The sequence below is a fragment of the Nesoenas mayeri genome (genome assembly GCF_963082525.1).
Source record: "Nesoenas mayeri genome assembly, chromosome: 1".
Classification (NCBI taxonomy): Eukaryota; Metazoa; Chordata; class Aves; order Columbiformes; family Columbidae; genus Nesoenas; species Nesoenas mayeri.
The window spans coordinates 192,007,648-192,021,066 of record NC_137541.1 but is presented as its reverse complement, the minus strand read 5'-3'; positions in this window follow the sequence as shown (position 1 = coordinate 192,021,066).

The window sequence follows — 13,419 nt, the reverse complement described above, 5'->3', positions numbered from 1 at the left end:
CACTCACCCTGTGTGGGCTGCACACAGCCTCCCTGCACCTCCCTTGGTCCTCTCCATGGCTAAAGGAGGAGATGCCTGGCCCTGGCATCCCACACCTCCCTGACAGCCAGGCCAAGGAGCTGAGCAGCTCAGCAAGAACCCCAAACAGCCTCAAGTCAGTGGGGTGAAAAGTGCACAATTTGGAGGCACATTTTAAATCATCACAGCTAAAGCCAAAGGAACAATTCTGTCTGAGCCCTGTGCCCAGAAAAACCTCCAAGGGTTTCTTGAGGTCATTTTTGCTCCTTTCCAAATGTTTTGGAAAGTACATCTTTCTCAGCTGATACAAACAAAGACTAGCGCTGATGTTTTTCCAAAAGCTTTCCAAATAGGTTGTTAAGCAAGGCTGTACAGGCCAGGAGGGGGAATAATAAGGGTGCACAAAGGCCCTGGAGGGCACAAAACTTATGGTTGCATTTGTTCCTCAGTCTTTCCAGAAGGTAACTCACTGAGCATTTTTTTTCCCTTTGGTTGTTTAAATGTTTGTAGCTGCCATTTATGTAAAAAACCCTCTTTATGTTTGTTACAGCTGCCTTTTCACTCAAAATCCACAGAAATATTATGTATCAAGAACTGATCCTCCTTCTGATACTTTGCACTTGTCTCTTTAGCATCTCTGCTATTTTGCTTATACATGCTGTGACTATTTTGCACCCCATTTGCTCTCAGCAGCCGTACCCCAGTCGCCTGCCCCAGCACAGCACAAAGCAAAGGAGAAACCTGGGGTAATATGAAAGACACAGTAAAAATGGCAAATATCTATCTCTCCCTCAACGAATCTGAATAAACCAACCCTTATAAATATGAAGAGTAATAAACCCCTTAATGCAGCATGATTAAAAAGTTATGGTTCCCCCAGCAACCCGAACTCGGCTGCATCACACGTGCCGAGGCTCAGAGATGATTGACTTTCCTATTAAATGTATGCCTTCATCTGCCTGGGTGTGAGGCAGCTGGGTTAGGGTTGCCATGGGAATGAGAGGTCAGGTTTTGTGCTGGTGTGGATGTGGAGAAACTACCCGGTCCCTGCCCAGCCAGACCCGGTGCCGCGGTGGCTGGCAGCCGCCTGCTCCCGGCATCACCCTGGCTGGCAGTCCAGCCCCACGCACGGCACAGGTTTCAAACCCCTTTTCTCTGTCTTTCCTGAAGCCAGTGCCCCAGTGCTGGTGCTTTTGTAGCACTCGCACTTCTTAAAATGTGCCTTTTTTTGTTGTTGTTGGCTTTTTTCAGTTCTCAGCTCCCAGTGAGGCTTGGCACGCTGCCTCCAGTTTGCTTTGTAATCAGCTCTGGGTCAATCCTCTCACTTATCTCACCCTTGCCTTCTCGCTTTTCGCTGCCCACCCTTACTGGGAGCACAAGCACCCACTGACCCCTTTTAGATGAGAGCTCAGTGAATCATTTTTATAAAATATATTTGATTAATGTCCTGAATATTTTGGCATTTCCAAAACCTGCAGGTGATCCCATGCCCCCTGCTCGTTTGCTCAGGATGATTTGTGAATCTGGTCCCCAATCAGCAATGGTCCCTAAGGCAATCAAACACCAGTGGGTACAAAGAAATACTCAGTTCATTTTTTGCAGGGGAGCTTTGTGAGTAATGCAGGTAAGGAACCCTGTGGTGAGGAGCAAACCCAAAGCAAGAATAAGGTATGAATTCTGCAAGGGTAATTAGCCTTTAGGAAATCTCAACCAGGATAGATGAGCTCTCTGTCACGTCAGGATTTTAATCAAGACAGATCATCTTTCTCACAGATTCACTCCCTGGGCACAAATTACCCGTCTGGATGCAGGAGTTCCCGGCTGCGGTTTTATGGCTGATGTTATACAGGGGGTCAGGGTGGTAATAGCACCCCTGGCCTTCCAATTTATGACTCTATGAATTTCAAACTGTTCATTCACTTGTGACATGGGTAATTTATACCAAGTGAAATGTCACCCAGTCAGAGAGCAGAAGCAATGCCACGTGGGTGCTGGGAGAAGCAGCTCGGCACCAGTGGGTCCCGGTGCGCCACGAGTGGCTCCTGTCACTACAGCCCATTAAAAGTACGCTTTGGACGAGTCGGTCACACAAAGAAATCTTAAGGGTTCAAATGTTCCTTCCAGGTGGGGCAGGGACCTCCTGTGACAGCTGTGCACTGCCAGCTTGGGTAGGACATTGAATGTGAACAAAATACTGAGTGATTTTCACAAATGTCTTTGCAGGTGTTTTTGCTCTCTCTTCATCACCACCTTCCCTTAGCAGCCAATATCCTTCTTGCCCTTCCCTTAAGCCTTTTTGTCCCTGTACTTTCCATATTAAATTACAACTTCAGTAGGACATGTCTGCCTTTGGCTGCTGTACCATGACTAGCCATTCAATTACATAATCTCTGTTTTATTTTCAACCATCACACATGTCACAGAATCACAAAATGTCAGGGATTGGAAGGGACCTCGAAAGATCATCTAGTCCAATCCCCCTGCTGGAGCAGGAACACCTAGATGAGGTTACACAGAAATGTGTCCAGGCAGATTTTGAATGTCTCCAGAGAAGGAGACTCCACAACCCCCCTGGGCAGCCTGTTCCAGTGTCTGTCACCCTCTTCTCATATTTAAGTGGAATCTCCTGTGTTCCAGTTTGTATCCATTGCCCCTTGTCCTACCATTCGTTGTCACCGAGAATAGCCTGGCTCCATCCTCGTGACACTCACCCTTTATATATTTACAAACATTAATGAGGTCACCCCTCAGTCTCCTCCAAGCTAAAGAGCCCCAGCTCCGTCAGCCTTTCCTCACAAGGGAGGTGCTCCACTCCCTTAATCGTCTCTGTTGCCCTGCGCTGGACTGTCTCCAGCAGTTCCCTGTCCTGCTGGAACTGAAGGGCCCAGAACTGGACACAATATTCCAGGTGTGGTCTCACCAGGGCAGAGTAGAGGTGGGGGAGAACCTCTCTCGACCTACTAACCACCCCCCTTCTAATACACCCCAGGAATGTTGATAACATTACCCAGGGATTGTTACCCCAGAATAGCAAATAAATTATCACTTTTTTTGACCTGTTTTTCCTGTAATTTGAATGTGTTTAGAGATGTATCCTGTTAAACCAAATAGGCGAAAGGCTAAGTGAGAGGTCCTGTACAAGCTTCACCCAGAGGTCATGGAAGCAATGATATGTGGCAAGTGGCCTTTTGTCTGTGGGACACAAGTTACGTTGATCGCTGGTGTTTTACAGAGCAGGACTGGAAGCCTGGAGAATTCCTCACAAATGAGGATCGGCATTTACAGACACCCATCTCCTGTTTTCTGCCCTGGTTTCATAGTGATTAATGTGTCTGTGGGTCCAGGGATTTCATCTAGAGAGTGGCACGGCTGGTGCAGGAGGACTGACCATGTGCTATTTCCCCTGGCAGCACTAGAGGAGAGGTACCTGAGCAGTTTGGAAGCAAATTTCTCCCAACCTGTTCCCCGTGTCCATGGGAAACCAGGAGCTAGGGTGTTTTTCCTAGCCCATACATTCATGCCGTTACAACAGAACTGCAGCTTTCACTTAACTGCAGCTTATCATTTAAAATTCATTATCTTTATTGCTGATTTGTTGAGCAGGAGCCTTCACATTGTACGGATGTAACCCAAAAAAATGAACAGCATCAGAGCACTCGGCCACTCTTCAGGTTGGGATTGCGAAGGGATGAGTACAGCCAAAAGATAAACCCATCTTCAGCTGTGTTCAGTTCTTCCTCTTCACTGCTGCTGTGCATCAAGGTGATTTAATCTGGGAGCAAAATCTGCAGACGAGGATGGGCATGGGAGCAGCCCCTGAAGTCTGGCTCCAGCCAGCTGGGTAACTCCCAGGTCCATCTCAAAGGATGGGCACCTGGCCATTAGTTTATTTATTTAGCTGAGCTTATTTATTTAGTTAGTTAGTTTATTTTATTAGCTGAGCTGCAGGTGGTGCGGAGGAGCAGAAGGAGCTCTGTGGAGGGGCAGAACCACTGCCACAAGCTGTGATGGGGATGTGCCTTGTGTGTGTGAGGCCCCAGCACCCATGTGCTTCTCAGGCTGCTGCTGAGCGCTGCTCTCCCACCGCCTTTTTGGATGCTGTGGGTACTAATGGGACACAAATAGTCTAGCTTAAAAGTAATCACTCAAGTGCTTGTGAGGTTTATGGAAGTCACGGAGTTTGAAGAGGAAACAAGGGTCATTTAAATTAATGTAGCCAGTTTTGCTGGGAATTCTTTTCAGTCTAGGTTGGCTTTTCTCTCTGAATATTTATAATGAAGTGAGTTCTCCCCAGTTGTCCTGAGCTCTGCGAACAATACAGTCACCTGAACACTGATAAGCTCTTTTAAGACTGATGCACAGATACAGCAGAAATTGCTCCATGAAGGTTTCCCATTTATCAGATTGATGATGAAATCCAGGATCAGCCTCTGTGCAAGACTGGTCTGGGACTGCCACGCTGGAGGGTCTGGCCATGCACCATCAGAGCATGTCAGCAGCCCTGTCTTTTGGGCAGAGGGTCCTGGGCAGGACCCTTGTCCATGCCATCTTCCTTCCTGGCTGGGAGGAGAGCTGCTTCTCTGGCCAGCTGGGAGCTGCAGTGCTTCCCAGTCAGCAGCTGCATCTCCAGGTGGTGACATGGGCATGGCCCAGCAGGCCAGCGCTGACCTGACCTGACCTTCTGTACGTTTCCTGCAGCTCTAAGGATTGTTTTGGCAAGTTTGGTTGACAATTTCTTCCCTGAGCAGACATCAGATGGAGATCTACAAGCTCTATTCTGGTGATCACAAGGGGGTCGAGCTGGGCTACAAGCTAGGACGGTGACACATCAGCCTGCCCAGCTCTTGCCTTCCCCGCTCCCCTTGCTGTAAGAGCAAGCTCTACCAGACAGAGCACCTCTGCCGAGAAGAGGTGTATGGAATTTGTAAGAGTGTAAACAAAGTCGTGCAGGTGATGCCTCCAGCCTTAGCACTGAGTCCTGCGAGGTTAGTTCTCACCTGTCTGATGGGCAAAGAGACCTGTGCCGCTCTCACCCCCAACATCCTTCTCCCGGAGGAGGGACCACATGGTCCAGTACAGCCACAGCCAACACAGCATCAGAGCAAAGGAATATTTGGGAATTCAGCATGTAAAGGACCATCTGAGAGCCCTGCCTCACTGGTTCAGTCCTCAGCAGTCACAGGTGATCAGCTTCTCCAATTTCACTCCTAAACTGAACAACCTTGTCATCACCTTCCTGCCCTCATTTTCCTCCCCTAGCAGTTATACCCTCTTCTAATTTCCAGCCCATCCCCATTTTAGACCCCCTCATCCTTGCGATGGTTTATTTGTCGTATTTTCTGCCTGCCCCCTGCCCGCTCCTGCAGGCAGGCGAGCTGCCACCTCTTTGCTCAGCATTTCCAAGCACCCGTTGAGCAGCAAATTGCTGGGGAGCTGGGAGAGGAGCACCCAAGTGTAGTACGGGATCGCACCATAAGAGGGAGATGATTCCCTGTGGATTTTCTGGGGGACCTGTAGCCCTGTCCTCAGCAGTGGGTGCCAATGGAAAAGATGGGCCAAGGTGGGTGCAGAGGTCTGGCAGAGAAAAGAAAAGTTCATCTCAGGATCCCTCATCTCAGGAATGTGATGTCTTTTCCATGGCCTTATCCCAGGAGGTTGTCTGTGGGTCTAGGAAAGGCTGTTAGATCGAAAGGAGAATTTCAGGTGTTCTGGTGTGTTGCAGTAAAAAAGGGGCTGCAATCACTTCCAATCAAACTATTTTAAATATCATTCTCTGTAAAGCCAGTTTATAATAGCCCCACAGAAGAAAAAATTAATTCTGTTACAAAAACAGCCTTCCTTCTCCAAGGGAAGGAACATTATTCTCAAGGTCTGGAATGCATACTTACACCTTTTGAACCATGTTTCTTGAACTTCAACAACAGAAGGGGAAAAACAGATCAACCAAAATATATGTACCATTGTGGCTATCTTGCATTATCATCCTAGCTGTCTCAAACAATGGCACCATGCTCCTTGGTGTTCATTTCTGGAAGAGACTGGAATTAAGGGACAAGGTGTGAGACATTTTGAAAGGTCTTCATTAAGTGCTGAGCTATTTCCAACCTCCTCCTATTCCCCTCACACCTTTTTTTTTTTATTCTCTCCAAGTCTTGTTGCAGGAGGTTAAGGAGCAGAATTACATCAACTGCCTTTTTATTCCAGTCCACATCAATCTCCAGAGCTGCAGACATTGTTTTTGCCAAGACTGTTTGAGTCTGTAAAGTGTCTGAACTTGGCCAAGTTCAGAAGTTTCTGCAACAGCCTGAGAACAGATTGACGTTTCCAACATGGGGCAGCCACCTCTGCTCCCCTTATGCCCTGGTGCTTGCAGTAAATTCTTACAGTCACAACAAAGCTTGCTCAAGCTTGCTGTTGCCTGCTGGGCTCATTGCACTGTACGTGGCCACTCACGCTGTGAGAGAGAGGACAGAGGGAAGGAGAGCAGTCCGCTATGAGAGGCTAGAGTGGAAACACTTCAGCATCTCTGCTGGGCAAGGGCTTGGGGATGCCAGGCCTTTGTGTGGAGGGAGAAGGGTAATGAGGACTCAAGAGATGCTAGAGAAAGTCAATGGGCAGGTACCAAGCAAGAAAGTCTCTTGCCAGGGTAAAGCCTGTAGGCTGGTCTCCAGCGAGAGGGATGGGAGCAGAGAAGCACTTGAGAGTGGGATTGAGTGGAGAAAGTGGAGCAGGTCTCTGGTAAGTTTGGTCTCCTCCATGTGTCCATGCTGCAGTGTGCAGCAGATCTTGGACAGTGAGAGATGAGGCAGTGATAATGTTGTAGCCCTTCAGTTTAACACCGAGCGCTGGTGGGAGAGGGAAGGATCCCTTCTCCCAGTTGTCAGAGTGTCACATCGAAGCACAAAGTGGACATTGGTGCACCATGGCAGGTAGCAAGCTTGCTCAGCGTGGTGAAGACAAACTCAGAGATTTCTTCCAGGGGCTTCACACGACCCTGCAGCTCCTACATGATGTAATGGAAGTGGCAGCAGGCCAGAGACAGCAGAACATCACCCACAGCACTTCACAACTCATCTGTTACACCTTAAAAAAGAACAAAGAAGGAAAGCAGCAAACGAGGCTGACTGGGGCAGCAGAACAGATGGAAATAACCAACAGAGTGTTATCTCAGCTTTCTCTTTCCCTGATGTAAGAGTGAGACAAGTCTAATTTCTCCTGAGAACAAATCAGAAAAGGGAAGGCCTGGACGTGTCCTCCCTTCGTGGCCAGGAAGTCCGAGCTGTGAGCACTTGTTCTCTAGAGCTAAAAGCCATCATCATGAAGGCAGCTCCATTTTTAGCATCTTGCTAGAGAACGTGGCTGTGTGAGCAGCCTACTGGAAAGTTTCTCAAAAGGTACCATCACTTGTTTCTCTAGCAAACACCTGCTTAGGTCAGAACTCCTTTCTGTTAGACACTTTACAAAAGTACAACTGCTTTTCCAAAGAGCTGGTGATTCCTCTAAGTAAGACAAGGTGATGGAAGGAAAAATCCCCATATTGCAAACAGCGTTTCCAGACTTCCGCAGAGGCTCTCCAGTGCAGCTGCAGCCAGGGCACTGGTTTCCCTTGCCTCCTCCAGGGAGCTGCTGGGGCAGATCATAAGTCCTGCCCCTCTCAGATTATCTCAGGAACCGGTGATGAAGTGGTCCCAAGTGGTTGCAGTGAATTTCCTTCCTTTCTGGCAGGAAAAACTAACGACTGCCCCCTTATTAGTCAGTAGAGACTTATGCAGAAGGACACAAGACATCAGGATTTATGGGTCCCACGGCTCACACAATTCCTTGATTTAGGTGACTAGAAAAATCTTCTCAGCACTCCATGACCTGGCTGCATCACATTACAAATGTTTAGTTCATACTGACTTCACACTTGTATTCTATTTCTGTGACCAGCTGAGAAAATCCACTTTTTTTATTTTAATTCAGCAAAACTTTCATCATGATGCAATGGAATAAGCTCTTGTATCAGATGGCATGTATTTTCTTTTTGTATTTCTTTCTAGCATCGCTTCTGAAAAAACAAAAACAAAAACAAAAAATCCACACACAAAAATAAGAAGAAACAAAACCAAACCACCCTAAGCTTTGTCGTGTTAAGTCTTGTATGAATATCAAGTAAGAGTTGCTCCCTGTGCTGAGGAGCTTGCACACAAGACATGACACCGCACAGATGTGTCGATGGGACCCACTGTAGAGCCAGGAGGATGCAGGCCATGGCAGGGGCTGTCTGGGAGCTGACAGCAGTGCCCTGTTTCTCTCTCAGAAACAGATCATTTTCCAAGGCACATGGCCAAGATGGAATTTACTGGTCCAAATGCCAGAGAGGACAGGCCCAGAGCAGCACGCTGCAGTGAGAGGCGGCAGAGCCCGCTTCGGTCAGGCACTGCTTTGTCTTTCTGCAGAAGGCTGAATCATTTTGATGAAGGAAATGAAGGTGACTGACCCCTTGGTGCAGGCAGACAGAGCACTCATGTAGACACCCAGCACCATCTCCCTCTGGCAAAGAGGGAGAAGGACCTCCTCAATGGATAAATAAAAACCGAAACAAAACAACACCAAAATTCAACATCTGTTGCCTTTTGACATTGAACTTCTTATTAGTTGTAGATTAATTTCTGGTGATATTTTGAGCCCAAATAAATTAATTTTCTTTTCATGAAAATATTTTCATTTTAACTTCCAGAGGAATATCCATTGAAACTATCTCTTTTCCAACAAAAAATAGGCTGGGGTGATAAATTTCTCCCCAGAAATAAAATGGAAAGAGAAGTCAATACTTCCTCACCAAGCTGCAGTGTTCAAATCGAATTCTCCTTCCCAGGGGTGCCCTTGGCCCAGTTAAGGACTGATGGGAGCTGCTCAATAGTCTATCAGCTGGATTGGGGCTCTGGTGACCCTGGCCTTCATCTCATCTCCGTGATGTCAGTTCTGCACTTGCCCAAGAGACATGGGGTTCACAGGGGCTTAAATTCATCCTCACCTCATCCACCACTGACACCCTGGTCCAGGTTCTCCTACTTTGTCATGGTCAAACTTAATCCAGCAGACTTCAGAGCTGTTGCTCAGGAAGAACAAAGTGTGCCTTCTTCTGGGAGTGAAGCAGCTGCTTTGAAACTTGACAATTGTTTGATTGCCTGAAGCTCCCCCTAAAATAGGAAGGAGGATGCCGGCAGGAGTATTTAGTCTGTTCTCATTATTCATGGAAAGCTCCACAGACCTGATGAGGAGAATAATTTCTAAAGCTCACTTGTGATACAAACCAAAACAATAGTGGAGACACGTCCTTTGCAACTGCCAAACATCCAACTTAGCAAAGATAATGTCTTCTTTAAGTGGAATAAAATTGTCATCAAGAGCTGGTGACTGCTCTAACTACAAAGTGACAGTGGGCATTGTGCTAATAGGCAGATCCCTGCAGGAGAAGACCCAGGTGCTGTCCCTGCACACACCAGGGCTCAGCTGTGGCTCCACTTCATCCTTTTGTGCACCCACAGCCTTCACGCAGCACTCACTGGAGCTGTGTGTCTGCAGGGGTGCAAGATCAGAGCCAAACACACTCTTTAACCCTCTGAAGACTCCATGCTGTGCATGTGCAAGGCCACCGGAGTCCTTCCAAATGAGCTGAGCTCTCCAGGACGGTTTTCCTTGCCTCCATTCTCCTCATTTCCCATGGGAGAGGACATTCTGCTCAATTAAGCTGTTTGAGCCGTTCGCAGCCCCAAACTGTGGCTGTGATCTGGACAATAGCCAGGTTCATATCTCCTGTGGACAGTGTCCGCTTCTCTTGTTTTTGTCTCTTTGGAGAGAGTCAGAATTCAAATTGCTGTATGTCCCCAGGCAAACATCAAGAGATGCTGTTCACCGCCTCTGATGGCCATGTAGCCCAGTAAGCAGAGTAGCCCAATGCTGAGGAGCAGGTCACAGGCTTTGTAGTAACTGAACAATGAGGAGCCATAATCTGCCTGGAGCTTGTGTTCGCTTGTTAAGCTGTAGCAGCAGTTGTCTAACAACCAAGTGACTGTTGCCATCATTGGCTGACCTTTAGCTTCGCTTTGTGCAAATGTGTGTAACATGCAGTGTTGTCCAACGTGTCCTGCATTTCCACCACTAACAGACAGGAACATCAAGTTGTTACTCTGGTGCAGAGTGAATTCCCTATGACCCTGTTTTGGCACACAGCTGTGTCACTCTATGCATGTGCAGGGTGTTTGTCTCCATAGCAAACACAATGCCAAATTGGTCCCTAAAAGAGAGTTCAGGTCACTGACAGTAAAGTTTTAATTTAAATGGGTTTGTAGACAAACTAAGAAGACTCTCTGGAATTCATTAATTAACAGCATTGTGTCATGTATAAGACTGCAGCAGATAGGTACTGTCCAAGTTTCTCAGCATTTCAGCCTCAGAGCACTGCATTTTTGCTTTGATTAAGAAAAAGCCATCTTTCTAGGGTTGCTGTCTGTTAATCAGGCTCCTGCTACTGCACAAAACTGGGTGATATAATTATGCAAGCCTTTTGTTTGAAAGTTTATGTAACTAGCAAGTCAGAGGTTTTTTTCAGGGTGTTTGAATTGTATCGCTTCAAGTGGTCAAGGGAGGAAACTTGAGATAATAGAGCAAAAATCAAATCAGTGTCAGCTGCCTTCAAGTGCATCCAGGGGTTACAGTAGCTTGAGCATGATTTGGGAACTGAGGAATTTCTCAGTAGCCTGAAACTGATGTAATAAAAGAGGCAGAGATATGAGAGGGAGCTTATGAATAGAAACAATAGGTGCTGCAGTGGCTGCTGATAGTATCTTTGCAGAATTAGGACTTCATTCTTCTTGGTACTCAAAGCTGGTTTTTTTGCTGGAGAAGCTATTCTGTGTATTTATTCACTTAAGGTGATGGCTGAAGAACCTATTATGTGGTTTCATTCACTTAAGGTTATAGCCTTGCTGATGGACTGGGCCTTCTGGTATCCCTCCAGCTGCATCAAGGAGTATAACACACTACATAGCACATGTAGCCTCCTTCTTTATCTAACATAGGGGTAAACGAGCGAGTGCTTTTAAATCATGGATGCAGTGTTCAAACTAAGAGCTGGGAGGGAATTTAACAGCCATTAGCCAGCCTATGAAAACCAAAGCTGAAAATCTTACCCAGGCACTAAGGGCCTGCAGTTCTCTGAGTGGCATGTTATCCAAGGGAATTATATACATCTACCAGGGAGGTGTCTGTCAGGAAATTTAGTGTCCTTTAAAACCAGCCATTTCAAAACACAATTATTCCTCTTTATTAACTGTGCAGAAGCTGGGGCACAGTCGGATGGTGCTGCAGGAATCACTGTAATGTTGTGCCCCCTTTCTGCCTCCTCTCCACGGCCCTGTCCTCCCTGAGGATGGTTGTCTCCATCCTTTTCTCCTGCAGGCTCCAGTGCTTCCCTGCCCTCCTAGAACCCATTAACCCCACTGGGTCAGCAGGAAAACATTCCCTGCTTGCTTTGCCTGCAAAGACTGACTTTAGAGCCTGGAAAACAGGAGGAGCCAAGGCCTGGATGTCTGACCCATTTCATACCATCGTTGTCAGCCAAAGTGACCTAGAGATTTCACCCTGAGGTGTTAGCCAAAGCTGATCCATGTTTATTCAACTGGGTTAATTCTCCTCCCTAGTGAAGCTTTCTCGCCACAGTCCATTGATATTATTTGGGCTGCTACATGCTATCAGAGGAAAACAAGACCTTCAGAAGCTCTGCTGTGCTGATTGTGACATTTGCCAGAGGGAGAAGGACAGAAATAAGGCAATATTTAAACGGGCATCTGAGCTGCAAGTATGCAGCAAACGGTATGAGATTCACAATATTTTTTCTGTGATCAATTACAGGAAAAATATATAACAGCAATGTGTTACGCTGTCTTTTCCAGAGACCAGAGGAAAGATGGTCTGTAGATATTTAAGGTGGTTCTCATTTGCAGTTTTACTCCTAAATACTCTCCTCAGCATTTTCCTTTTTACCCTTGACCGTAGTCCTATAAACCAGCTCCACGCTGGGGAAGAGGTCTCTGCTTCTGGACAGCAGAGGATGACACCCTGATGGTGGGATGATGCCTTCAGCCCTTTCTTCTGAGAGCAGAGATATGTCTAGGTAAAAGAACCTAAGCAAACAGACACATTGTGCAGCAGGGCTGAGATTAAAACCGTATTTATGCTTTGCTGGCAATTTAGTTTGCAATCTTCTAACAGAAACCTGACCTTATCTCTTGATGGGTAAATGGGGCTTTGTCTTACCAGCAGTGTCTGTGTTTACTCTTGGGGTGGCCTCAGCCCAGCCTGACAATGTGAAGGCGTGGTGCTAATCTGCAGGTATCACAAACACTCCACAAAGAGAGGAGAGATGTGAGGGAACCTTCACCCTGTGTGTCCCTAAAGACTCATAAAATATCTGGAAAAGGCTCTCCTTAGTGCTGGTGCCTCTTAATGACGAGTTCTGGCGGAGACCTGCCCTCAGCAAGCAGAAGCAACATCTTCCCCAGCCTCTTTTCTTTAGGGACTGGTAGCCGAAATATCTCCCCTGTTAACAGCAAACCTGAAGTATCCCTCCATCTGCTCACATCATGCCAGGTTCTCAGCCATGCTCCCGCAAGCCAGCAGCCCTGTGAAGCGAGGTCTTCCAAAAACTCTCCCGCAGGCAGCCTGATCTCAGAAATGTGCATGGTGCCATTCTGGGGGTCAGTCCTGGGGCTTTAATCTGCATTCACACAGAAGTCTCATTTTGCTGGTCACTAGGAGGATACTGCATGTGGCCAGTCATGCCAGCGTGAAAGACAGTAATTAATTATTCTGCAACCAGTGTTTAGAGCGTTGTTCATCCAGGTTCCATGATGTCTGGGGTTCCCTGCTGCTACGGAGCTCCTTGCTAACTGCAGAAAGCTGGGCAACAGCTAGAACCAAAAGGAGTGGAGCCTTTCTTATGAGGAAAGGCTGAGGGAGCTGGGTCACTTTAGCTTAGAGAAGAGGAGACTGAGGGGTGACCTCATTAATGTTTACAGATATATAAAGGGTGAGTGTCACGAGGATGGAGCCAGGCTCTTCATGGTGACAACCTCTATATTTAACATCATTAGGGTCACATTAACTTTACAAAACCTTACCACAATTGTTCTTGAAAAATCAATCCAAATTCACAATTGCCGTATCAACTTGACTGCCCAGTCTAAGTTAATTCCACTTGAAGAAATTATCATATCACAAGCCTTTATTGCCCATTGTTCAAGTAAATAAAGCTAAATAAATAATTTGTATTCCTGTTTCTGTTTTACTGACTGAAACAAAGTTTGCCATGGTGGCCTCCCAGGACCCCTGTTCCTTTCGATACATATATATATA